General features: G+C 46.0%; 1 protein-coding gene across 2 annotated transcripts in view; it reads left to right on the top strand.

Moving 5' to 3' along the window:
- RPH3A (rabphilin 3A) overlaps window positions 1-12,296 on the top strand; it is a 150,619-nt gene that overhangs the window by 40,731 nt on the left and 97,592 nt on the right. The gene's annotated exons all lie outside the window — the stretch shown is intronic.

Genomic DNA, 12,296 nt, shown 5'->3' with positions numbered 1-12,296 from the left:
GCCATACATCACTGATAAGCAGACTTGCTCAGGGTGGTGGTGCAGGTTGCTGACTGCTCAAGGGTGAGAGCTGAGTGGGGGTTGAAGGCCAGCTCATACTCTGCTTACCGCCTGGATGGAGTTAGCAAATGGGCTCCTTTTCTTAATTTGCACAGAAAGCTCTATGAACTGGCAGTGGCCCTGAAAAGAGTAGTTAAGAACAGAGCTGGCTTTGGTGTGACAGCGATGAGATCACACTTTTTCTGCACACTCATTGTTGAATGAGTCACACCACCTGGTAAACTGTCAGAAATTGGTGCCCTGTGAAGGGTCCTCTAGCCTTGTCCGGTGTTTCCCAGAGCACGCCAGGAGCATAGCCACCGGGGCTTTCTGGCTTTTGAGTGGGCTGCTGACCACCGTGGAATGGCCAGTCTCTGGGGCACAGCTGTCCATGCCAGCAATTGCCGTGGCTTATCTTGTACCTTTCTCTTGCACATTGGAGGGGTTCCTCAAATGCCTGGTGATCTTTGGTTACCTCCCTATACGGAGAGTGAGCGAGAGCGTTTGGAATCTGAATGTGGCCTTTAGTCGATTTTGTTCTGGTTATTCGAGTGGGAAGTCAGTTGCCCCCAAATGCAGAGCATAGAGGGTTTTCTCAGAGGCTACTGTTTCCATGTAATCATCGGAAGACTGAAGAAGCTAATGGAAGCTCTGTGCTAGGATTGTTGTGAGGATTATATGGGGTACTAGAGACTTTTAAAAAGCTTGTCAAAGTATCCGGCACTTAGTTAGTGCCCAATAAATATTTGGGTCTGATAATTATGCTCCACAAAATTATAAGTTCCTGTTTGGGTTATCTATTGCCATGTAAAAGGTTAAGTGGCCTAAAATAATGACCATTTTGTTAGGCTCACAGTTTTTAAGGGTCAGGAATTCAGACAGGGCACAGTGGGGATTGCTAGTCCCTACTACATGGCGCTTGGGGGCTCTGCTGGGCAGATTCTGACAGCTGGGGTTGACCTGAATGGCTGAGGGCTGGCGTCATCTGGAGAATCTGGAAAAATCCCTGACGTATCTGGTGTCTGGGCTGGGATGACTCAGAGCTGGATGGAATGCCTTAGCTGTTGACCTCCAAGTGGTCTTTCTATGTGAAGGCTTGGGCTTCCTCACAGCATGGAAGCCACAGGGTGGGAGAACTTCTTACATCAGAGCTCTGGGCCCCAAGAGGGAGTGTCCCAGTGAACAAGGGGAAAGCTGTGTGGCCTTTTGTGTCCTATCCTGGAGGTCCCATAGCATCACAGGCCATTATTCAAAGCAACACCACAAGCCCACCAAAATCCAGTAGAGGGGAACACGACACCCTCCTCCCCCACTGGGAGGCACGTCAAAGAATTGCAGCCACGCTTTAAAGTCGGGCCAGCCACGCGTGGAGTCCATCTTGCCATCCCTTCCTAGCACAGTCACTGAATGTAGGTTGAATGGAAATTCACAAGTGGAGAAGCTGACTCAGAGAGAGATGATCCATTTATTTAGGGCCTCCAGGTAGTCTTTTTGTACTTAGTCTCATTCTCTACCATGTACTGCAAACAATGTCTTTGTCCTCATGCAATCTGAAGCACAGATACAATTTTGAAATACGAATGAAGTGATGTCTCCGAATTTGCTCTATTTGACTCAGATGAGACGTTGCAAACGAAGATATCCACCTGGCAGGTAACCTTAATGAGTAAAGCCATCCAGGTATAAGAAGATAAATGACAACTGAAACTTGGTCATGGGATTGGCAGACAATCGGGAGTGGTGGCGACTGTGGTGAACAGGAGCGCCCAAGCCCTGTTACTTAGCTCCAAGCTGAGGTTGCCAAGTGGCTCTGTGATCCAGGACTGCCATAGCCCCAGATTTTTCAAGAGAATCCGGGAGTCTGGATTGTGGAGTAAAATTTCCCAATTTGTAAATGTCAACAGCAAATTCCAATTGGAAGCACCACGCAGGCTACCTCTACCTGCACTAGTCACGAAATAAAACAAACATGGTAGCCAGATTCAACCGCCTTGACTACTGGTTTGTAAGCTCTGATGTGGGGTTTTGGCTTTTCATAGGGAAATTTGATATTTGACCATTTCCCATGACAAGATGGAAACCTGCATTAACTTTGGTCAGACAATTGTCAGCTTCATTTTTTTTTTTTACTACCATTTGAAACTGGACAAAGATGAGAAAATGAAGTGGTGCTTTGAGTATAAGCACAGACGATACAGTAACAGGGAAGCACATTGACCATGAGTGACTGTGGGGCTTTATCCTGGGCCTTTCAAAGGCACTTTGGGACTCGGAGAAGGAAGGCAGGGGGTGCGGGGGAGAGGAGGTGAGGGAGAGAATTGATCACTTGAGTTGCTGAAAATAAACATCTATACATAACGGAGCTGAAAAAGCAAATCCTATCTAATAAAGAGGGAATATGCTAATTGGCCCTCATGCCGTTGCAAAGGTGGCGGTGCCCACAGCCAATAAGGAGGGAATATGCTAATTGACTGCCCCACCCCCTCCAATGCATGAATTTTCATGCACTGGGCCTCTAGTAAGGTAATAAAATGCGAAGCTTGGAGGTCAGGTTCTTTTAGGATAAGGTGATATTCTTTTTTTTTTTTTTTTTTTTGGTATAGCAAATGTGGAGATTTATTGAAGAACAAGTACAGACTCAGGGGGAAAGGGTCAGGATAAGGTGATATTCTGTGGATATTGTACCATGGGGAAACCTGGATCTTAATGCATGCGTGCCATGCATTTTGCAAAAGAGGAGACTCATGCTTTTCTGAAACATGAGGTGGGAACATTTTCCTATAGACTATTTTAGTTTTCTCCCCGAAAATCTGAGGAGCACAGGGATTATCCCATCTAATTGTATAAACCATCGTTCCTTTTATTTATTTGTCGGTCATTCAGGTAACCGATATTAGTTATAGCAGAGTTGCAAAATGTGGCTCAGCATACAAGGGGAATCTAAATCATCCATCATCATACCTCCAAGAGATGGCCGTTTTTGCAAAACTAGTTTGAAATATATCCTTCACAATCTCTTCTATGTATGTTAGGGGCCAGTGTGAGCTTTGGGAGGCTTTAGATGGTATCAGGTTATAGGGCCCGGGATGCCTGAATCCAGCTTTGGTTCAGCCTAGGTCCCCGGTGGAGATAAATGCAAAGGAGACAATAGGGGAGAAGAAATGAGGTGCCATTTTATTATTAGCTGCGTTTGGGCTGAAACCTCAACATTGTTCTCTTTGGTAAGCTGGGCTGGATCCATGGCTTATTAGGGCATCTTCGTCCTTCTTCAAGCCCAGTATGAATCCTGGACTCTTGGACTTCATGGGGCAAGTGGCTGGAGAGATGGGAATCCGTGATGTAAGAGAATGACATCAGAGGAGCCCACCTCTGATGACAGCTCCCCGCCCACTGGTAAACGTGTTCTAGTCCATGTCCCGGAGTCGATTCCAAGTAGATCAGCCTCCCTCGTGGGTTCTTCACCCCCCACCTGTCGTAAAACCCCATCTTCCCCACTTACGAAGTGACCTTTGTTCCAATAACAATAGGAAAAGGTGGTGTCAGGTGCTGTGCTGTGCACTGTCCATGCATCCCACCAACGTTTATTGAGCACCTGCTGTGTGCCAGGCCCTGGGCTCAGGGCTGGTTGTCTGTCTTGCCCTGTAGTCAGCGCCTTGGGATGGGGTTAGGTAGGGTGGCCAACTTGCTCTGGTCTTCCTGGGACTTCCCCGGTTTTCGCACTGAACGTTCCACATCCCTGTCACCCCATCATCCCCAGACAGACCAACCATCGGCCATCCTCGGATGGAATGTTTGACCGAGATAAAGTGGAAGGGACAGGGAGGGGTGGTTTAAACTCACAGAAGAGGCATCAGTGGGTGGCTCCCGCACCCCAGGAAGCCCCCAGGTGCTCATTACATTTCCGAGTCCCCAGCCCCTGGCCTCTGCTATTCCCTTTGGGCCTAATCATGTTTGGCCCCATAAAGCTAGAAGCAAAATTTTCCCTAGTGTGCACGGTCCCCAATTACAGATAACAAATGAGAGGATTTTGCCCGGAGCTTATCGTCCAGAAGAGAAAATAAAAAGGATCTAGGTACATTCAGCAGAAAGATATGTAAATTAGTCATTAGGAATTATACACCATGTCTCCACAGTGGGCTGCCTGGTAATTAAAAAAAATTCTTTAAAAACCACTTCCCTTCCTTTTTCGCTGACCTATATTTTTCTTTTTCATGCTTCCTTTTTTTATTTTTTTAACCTTCTTCCCTCCCTTCCTTGTTCCCTTCTTCCCTTTCTTCTTTTTATTTGAGAACATGAATCTCTTACTGTAACATAGCCCATGGCACATAGTAGGTGCTCAATAAATATATGTTTCAGACTAGTATATGAACCACTCCTGTAGGCTGGAAAATGAAGCTGTTGAGCTTGGAATACTTTCTCAAGTTCAAACAGATGGCAACACTACCCTTCCTTTGACTAAGGACAGTGTTTGGGAGAAATCAGATCGGTTTCAGGGTGGCCAGACACTTGGACCACGTTTCTCTCCTGGTGAGGTCTGAAAACACGGGCAGGGTCTGATCACCCTGGGTGCTTGTTAAAAGCGCTCTGTTCTTGGGTTCAAGGCTGGACCTATGGAATCAGAACCTGCCAGGGCCAGGAATTTGCATTTCTAATAAGCTCCCGGAGTGTTTTTTATGTGCATTCAGTTTTAAAACCCCACGTGCCCTATATATGCATAGTTTGTTTGGTTAGATCATTTGTGCTTCAGTCTTGGGCCTCCTTCCTGGTTTCTATTAACAGCTCCCCCCTCTCCCCCGCCCCCCCATCTCTTTAAAGTCTTGAGGAAAAGAAAAGAAAAGAAAAAAAAAGCCCATCTCTTTGGGGACAACTCTCAGTTGAAAAGAATCGAGAAATGGTGAAATGATAGCAGTGCAATGTAGTTTTCTCATTATTCCTTTGTTCTTGGAGTGAATCCCACTACTTGACATAAATACTAGTAGATTTTTTTCTTTTTGGTGAGAGGTAATAAAAAATCTACTCAAGCACCTTAGAAATGAGTGGCCGGCTTTATACTCCCCTAAAGCCTTCCTCCTGGTTTTAACAACCAAGAATGTTCCTCACTGGACTTTGGGTTGTTGAGAAATGACGAATGCCAGTTGTTCAAGGTGCTCCGTTGGGGGGCTCTGCTAATCATGCAACCAAGAAAATGGATTGCTGGGCCACACGCCGCGTCCATCCACTTTCCCTCTACGATCTCTGTTCCCATTCTCTGTACATCTTAGCTCTGAGACTAATTTTAGTTCTGTCCCTTGAAAACTGTAGTTGATTGGAGTTCAGAGATGCACACATCCATACAAATCACCCCAGGCCACCATCGTCTACTCTTGATTCTTAACCGAGTTTTATTAGAAAGGCTGATTTCAGATGAATTGATGTATCTTATCCTGTGATGAACATATGAAATCACCCCTTGTCAGTTAAAAATGGTCAAATCTCATCAATTTCTTAGGGTTCACCCTAATAGAAAGCACATAAAGTCTCCAGATGTCTATTTTAAAGTTATTCTTTTCTTTTAAAAATATTTTTATTGATTTCAGAGCGGAAGGGAGAGGGAGAGAGAGATAGAAACATCAGCGATGAGAGGGAATCATTGATAGGCTGCCTCCTGCACTACCCACACTGGGGATCGAGCTGTGACCTCTTGGTTCATAGGTCAATGCTCAACCACTGAGCCACACTGGCTGGGCTATTACATTATTCTTGACACCTTTTTGTGTAAATATTTTATACACTGAAAAGAATAACTTTAATCCGGCTCAGTGGTTGAGCATCAACCTATGAACTAGGAGGTCACAGTTCCATTCCCGGTCAGGGCACATGCCAGGGTTGTGGGCTCAATTCCCAGTAGGGGGCATGCAGGAAGTAGCCAATCAATGATTCTCTCTCATCACTGATGTTTCTATCTCTCTCTCCCTCTCCCTTCCTCTCTGAAATCAATAAAAATAGATATTAAAAAAGTAATGTAATGGACACCTATGCACTCACCACCCAGTTTAAGAAATAACACTCTACCAACACTATTCAAGTCTGCTCCCCATCACCTTCCTCTTGCGCCCATCAGAGGTAACCACCATCTTGAATTTAGTGCTTCTAATTCCCATACCTGTGTGTGTGTGTGTGTGTGTGTGTGTATTTTTAAAATTTTTAAATCTTCACCTGAGGATATTTTTATTGATTTTAGAGAGAGAGGAAGCAGGGAGAGAGAGAAAGAGAGACAAAGAAAAGGAGAGAGAGAAAGAGAGAGACAGAGAGATCAATCAGTTGCCTCCCGTACATGCCCCGACAGGGGATCAAACCTGCAACCTTTTTGGTGTACGGGATGATGCTTCAACCAACTAAGCTACTGGGCTGGGCATGTGTTTATACTTTTATCTCTCACATATGTGTCCCCAAACAAGTCGGATTGTGTTGCTTTGTGCCTCACTTTATCTAAATAATAACAAAGGACACACGTCCTCCTGCAGCATCATGGTGGAGGTTCACTCATGTTGGTCTGTGTAGCTCCAGTGGAATGTTATTTTCCAGAAGCAGGTAGCTGGGAAGGTTTGCAGTGAAATCGCCAGTGCCTGAAAAGGGAAGCACATTTCATTTTTACAGTCTTTTCCCCAGCCATCCACCCAAACTTGTTTCAGCCTATATTTTTGGAAAACCTTCGTGTCAAGCAAGATTCCATAAAATTTGCAGGGGAAAGAAAAGTAAACAATGGAGCCGAGTCACCGCTGTGAGGAGCAGGCTTTTGCAAGAGGAAGAGAATTTCCCCGTACAAAGTCAGACGCGTCCCGCCAGCTGGCGGTGCCTCGCCTGTGGTAGATGTTCAATAAACAGTTGCCGCATGAACAAATTAAAGGGGACAGGCACCCAATGAAAGAGCTCAGGTGATGGCAGAAGGTGGCTCTGAGTTACAATCAGTGTTGCCCTTTGTTCCGAATCAAATGGTGTTCAAGGATGGGGTAGGTGGTGTGGGTGAGAAGTAAGAGGAGAACTGAATTAGAGATGTAGGACCTCTGGGTTTAGTGCTAAGTTCTGGGTTCAATTCCTGGCATTGACTAGGTGACCATGGGCACGTTGGCTAACCTCCCTGTGAGCCTCCGTTTCCTCATCTGTAAAATGGGATAATGAGAGTGTCTCATAGGGTTAGTATGCGGAAGAAGGGGGATTGGCATGCGAAGGATTTGGGGCAGGTTCTGGCTGTCCACGCAGGGAACCGGGGAGGGCACTCATTGGGCTGATGCAGCTCTGGTCCTGAGAGGAGTCGTGGTAGCTGCTGCTCCAGAACTTCGTGTCAACAGCAGCCTTGACCTCTGCGGAGCTTGAGTTGAGTGCCTCTCTGGTGCCCTTGGATTTGGGGATGTTTTGGCATCCTCTTTGCTGAATCTGACCTCTCCCCTCTTTTCCTTCCTTTCTGCATTAGTTCTCCCCTGCATTCTGCCCTGAAGCAGCTTCCCCTCTCCCCCGCTTTAACTCATCGCACCAAAGACCCTCTGAAGGAAAGAAATGTCAGAATTGCTGTCCCCACAACGTATTTCAGGCTCAGGCTGTTTCCTGAATCTCTTTGCAGTAGCAGAGAAACAGAAGTTTAAGATTGACAGCTATCTCCCTGAGGGGTAGGGAGGTGTGTGTGTGGCTTTGGAGATTTCTGGAGGAATTGATTAGATCCTGCAAAATTCAATGTCAGACTCAAAGATTTCATGTGAACTAATCAAGCCAGGCATTTGAACATAATGATGAATGGCATGGGGCCAACATGTCTTAGGATATCAGACTATGGCAGGCAGGTTATATCTCCTACAAATTGGTGGCTAAATAATATCTTCGTTCTATAAATATTAGTGGTTAACACTGAATTAAAAGAACAGAATTTTCCTCCCCTTTGTGATGAAGATCTATGGTACTCAAGATGTAGTAAGCTCTAGTTTTGTATCTGTTAGCTATTGCCATGTAACAAACAACCTCAACATTACAGCAGCATACAATAAACATGTAGTTTCAAAAAACTTATATTTTTATTGATTTCAGAGAGGAAGGGAGAGGGAGAAAGAGATAGAAACATCAATGATGAGAGAGAATCATTGATTGGCTGCCTCCTGCATGCCCCACACTGGGGCTCAAGCCCGCAACCTGGGCATGTGCCCTGACTGGGAATCGAACTGTGACCTCCTGGTTCATAGGTTGATGCTCAAACACTGAACTATGCCAGCTGGGCCAAACATGTAGTTTTTTGCTCACAAGTGAGTAGGTCGGCTGGAGGGCTCTGTGTCACGTGCCTCTTATTCTTCTCTTGGGACTAGCAGGCCAGCCAAGGCGTGTTTTTTCCTGGTAATGGTAGAATTGGAAGAGGGCAGGGCCACTGTGCTGCACACTCCAAGCCTATGTTTGTGTCATATCTGCATGGATCACATTAACCAATCAAGTCACATGGCTAAGCCCAGAGTCAGGGGCAGGGATGTACACTCTGTCTTTTGTGGGAAGAATCACATAGAACAAGGCATGGATCCTGGCAAGGGTGAAGAGCTGGGACAGAGTTTAATCTATAGCGGAGCCGGTGTATGGAGTCAGACAGACCTGGATTTGAACCCCTGCTCCGCCCCTGACTATTATGACTTGAGCACATGCCTTAGCCTCTTTGAGCTTTGCTTTCTCATCCATCTGACGAATGGGTATAATAATGGTACCCATCCATATCTTGGATGTGCCGTGAGGAATACACAAAATGATACACACAAGCCACTTGGAGTTGCTGGCATGTAGAAAGTGCTCGGGAGATTCTGGCTGAAAAACAAAAGCTCTAAATGGTGGAATATACTCCTCCAGGGTGTGGGTATGAACGAGGCATCTTGACATGAGCCACCGTGAGAATGACTGCTTTGCTGCTCTTCCCGGAACTTCAGTGACCTGAAGGAGTCTGTGAATCTCCAAATGTGTCTAACTTGGATCACAATAGATGATGGCACCAGATCTGACCCTGGAAATAGGAAGAGTGTGAAGCCTTGAATTGATCAGCAGGAAAACAGACAGCAGCAGCTGCTAAGGATAGCAATATTTCCAGGACACAAGCAGATGGGAGACCAGATTGCGACTGCACTCGACTCTGAGGAATCTATTAGAAAACATTTAAAAAAGAGAGAAGCCTGGCCGGTGTAGCTCAGTGGTTGAGTGTTGGCCCATGAACCAGGAGGTAACGGTTCAATTCCTCGTCAGGGCACATGCCCAGATTGCGGGCTCGATCCCCAGGAGGAGGTGTGCAAGCGGCAACCAACCAATTGATGATTCTCATCATTGATGTTTCTATGTCTCTATCCCTCTCCCTTCCTCTCTCTAAAAATCAATAAAAATATATTTAAAAAAATAAAAAAACACACATTAATGTATTTGTTCAGGTTAAATATTTAAAATTTGTTGGGCTAACAATTATAGGCAAAATGATACTCTTTTAGAAAAGAAATGAAAGTAGCCTGCTGTGCTTAAATAGCTTTTGCAGCAAAAATGAATAACACGATCAGTAATGAATTTTTTTTCCTCATGGTGGTCTGCCTTATTTAGCGATTTCAGCTCATTTGCAAGAGCTGCTAATCTCAGGAACGCGCACGTATGGATCCCGCCGTGGCAATGGTGATTGCATCCATGATATGGCCACTTAAGATGTGGTAATCCCACGTTACATATGACTCAACGAAATGAAGACGATAAGGCAGCAGGGAAGTGGTCCTTTTAATACATTTTTCTAATCCTAGAGTTTATGTCTCCAATTTTCATGCATTTCCAAGTTCCATTAATGAAGGCACTCTTATTAAATTGAACCGAAATGGATTTTTAAAAATAGCATGTCTCCTTTTCTCCAAAGTCTTTCAAGATTCAATCTGTCTGCACCTGTGATGATCTGATCAGTGGACTTTATATGAAAGTGCCACAGAATGTCGGGGCTGGAAGAGGTCAGAGAAATCTTCCTCCCGCCCCCTCCTCCCCCTCGTTAACAGAAGAGAAAGGTGAGGAGCCGAAAAGCAGTCCTCACTCAGGAATACAGAATTCGGGCTGTGGAAAGGCTGTGTAAGTAAGTGGCTTCATAAAGTTGGGAAGGTGACCACCAGCATCTGTACCTTTAAGGAATGCTGTGGAATACTTCACTAGTTGTCTAAACGCCATGTCTCTCTCTGCTTCTTTACCAATAAGAGACCCCTGTATTGTTGGCATCAGTACACCCAGCTGAATATGGCTAATTATTGAGAATGGGGGAATAATGAAGTGTTTTTCACTTTGGGGGAAGGGGAATTCTAGGTTCTGTAGTTCATTTCACCTTATGGTGTGTGTGTGTGTGTGTGTGTGTGTGTGTGTGTGTGTGTGTGTGTGTGTGTGTGTGTGTGTGTGTGTGTATGAATGAGGTGGGGTGGGGAGGAATGAGAGAGACAGGAGAGAGAGGGAGAAATTGCAAGGAGAGAAGAATGTCAAGAGATATGCATGTAGGTTCCCATCACTGCCTTTTTGAAGATTCCACACCTGGTGGGTTAGGCCAGTGGTCGGCAAACCACGGCTCGCGAGCCACATGCGGCTCTCTGGCCCCTTGAGTGTGGCTCTTCCACAAAATACCACGGCCTGGGCGAGTCTATTTTGAAGAAGTGGCGTTAGAAGAAGTTTAAGTTTAAAAAATTTGGCTCTCCAAAGAAATTTCCGTCGTTGTGCTGTTGATATTTGGCTCTGTTGACTAATGAGTTTGCCGACCACTGAGAGGAAGCGCCTGTTTTCTACAAGCTTGATCACCTGTGATGTGGTTTAGCGACTTCATAATGAACGGCGAATCAGGAAGATTTCTCATGTCCTTGCTCCCAACCTCAGCTCCGGTGCAGAGGCTCTGGACAGCCTCCTGTTCCCCCAGGCCCCTTCCCTCCCTTCTAGTTTAGCCTCGGAGGACAGTGTGTATCAGGTCAGACCTGTTGGGGGACATTTCTCCCTTGAAGACTTTCCAATGGAGTCTCCTAAACAATGACATTTAATTACGGAGAGAGGCTTTCTTTTGGTCCGACCACAGCAGATGTTTCAGTCAAATGCACGCAGTCCTTGTACTATTTTCTCTCCCTTTCTCTTGCCCGGTGAGATGGTGAAAAAACAAAACAACACACCCACAAAGAAGCCACACAGTTTGTGTGTTTACTTGATTGTTTTGACAGGCTTCCAGTGGGCTGTGAAGTCGCGGGCTCGTTTCTCAAGTTCAGGTTCAATCAGATAAACACATTTTGATTAAACCGCCTTTTAAACTCATTATCAGCTCAGCAGTGACTCCTTCCAACATGACCTTCAGTGTTCCCTGGTGGCTGATCTTGGTTTGTGTTCCACCGAGGCTCCTTAGGGTGGCCCGGGGAAGGTGGACATGATGGGGAGGGAGGAGACCCCTCTTAAGGTTGGACACATGTACATTTAGGCTAAAAGAAACTATTTTATACCATGAGTTGTGAATAGATATTATGCCAAGAGATGATACGCTGACATAGTGGTTAAGGGCCAGGACTCTGGGTCAGACCTGCCAGGGTTGGAGTCTTGAGTTCATTACTTACTTAGCCTCACTTTCCTCATCTGTAAAATGGGCATAATAATAGTGTCTACCTCACAGGATTGTTGTGAGGGTGACTAAGGGAAGCTGGAATATTTGGGGAATGTCTGGGTGGCCTAGGCATGCCACGACTCTCCGTTTCAATCCCAGGCAGGCATGACTCGTTGTCTGAGCCTTAGAATCCTTCTCCAGGCAGCTTCCACCAGTAGATAGCTGTGTGCACACCATACGAAACTTCTGCTTCATCCCTAGGCATTTCCTTTAAGTATTAAGTTCTGGTGGGGCGGTGGGGGAAGGTGCACTAGACTATGGGCTCAATGATATGAACACGTTTCCCTGGACCTCAGGGCTGAATTTGCTCTTGCCCCCTTCTCCCACCGTCCCCCCAAAACTTCCCTAGAATGTTAGTGCCAGGTCCTAGGGAAGCCAACACCACAAGCTCCCTTTGGGGAGTCCAAATGCCTGAGTAAGGTCAGGCCCAAATCCACATCCCCTGTGTCTTTGATCAGAGCTACTCAAAGTGTGGTCCGCATGCCGGTGCTGGTCCATGAACCAACTCGTCTGTGACCACCAACCGGGTGGCTTAGAACAATAGACGTGCTCTGGAGGCCAGGAGTCCAAGCGAAGGCGTGGGCAGGACTCTGTTCCCTCTGAGACTGGTTAGATTCCGTCCTTGTCT

The sequence above is a fragment of the Plecotus auritus genome, assembly GCF_963455305.1.
Source record: "Plecotus auritus genome assembly, chromosome: 13".
Taxonomy (NCBI): Eukaryota; Metazoa; Chordata; class Mammalia; order Chiroptera; family Vespertilionidae; genus Plecotus; species Plecotus auritus.
This window is presented reverse-complemented; position numbering and strand designations above follow the sequence as displayed.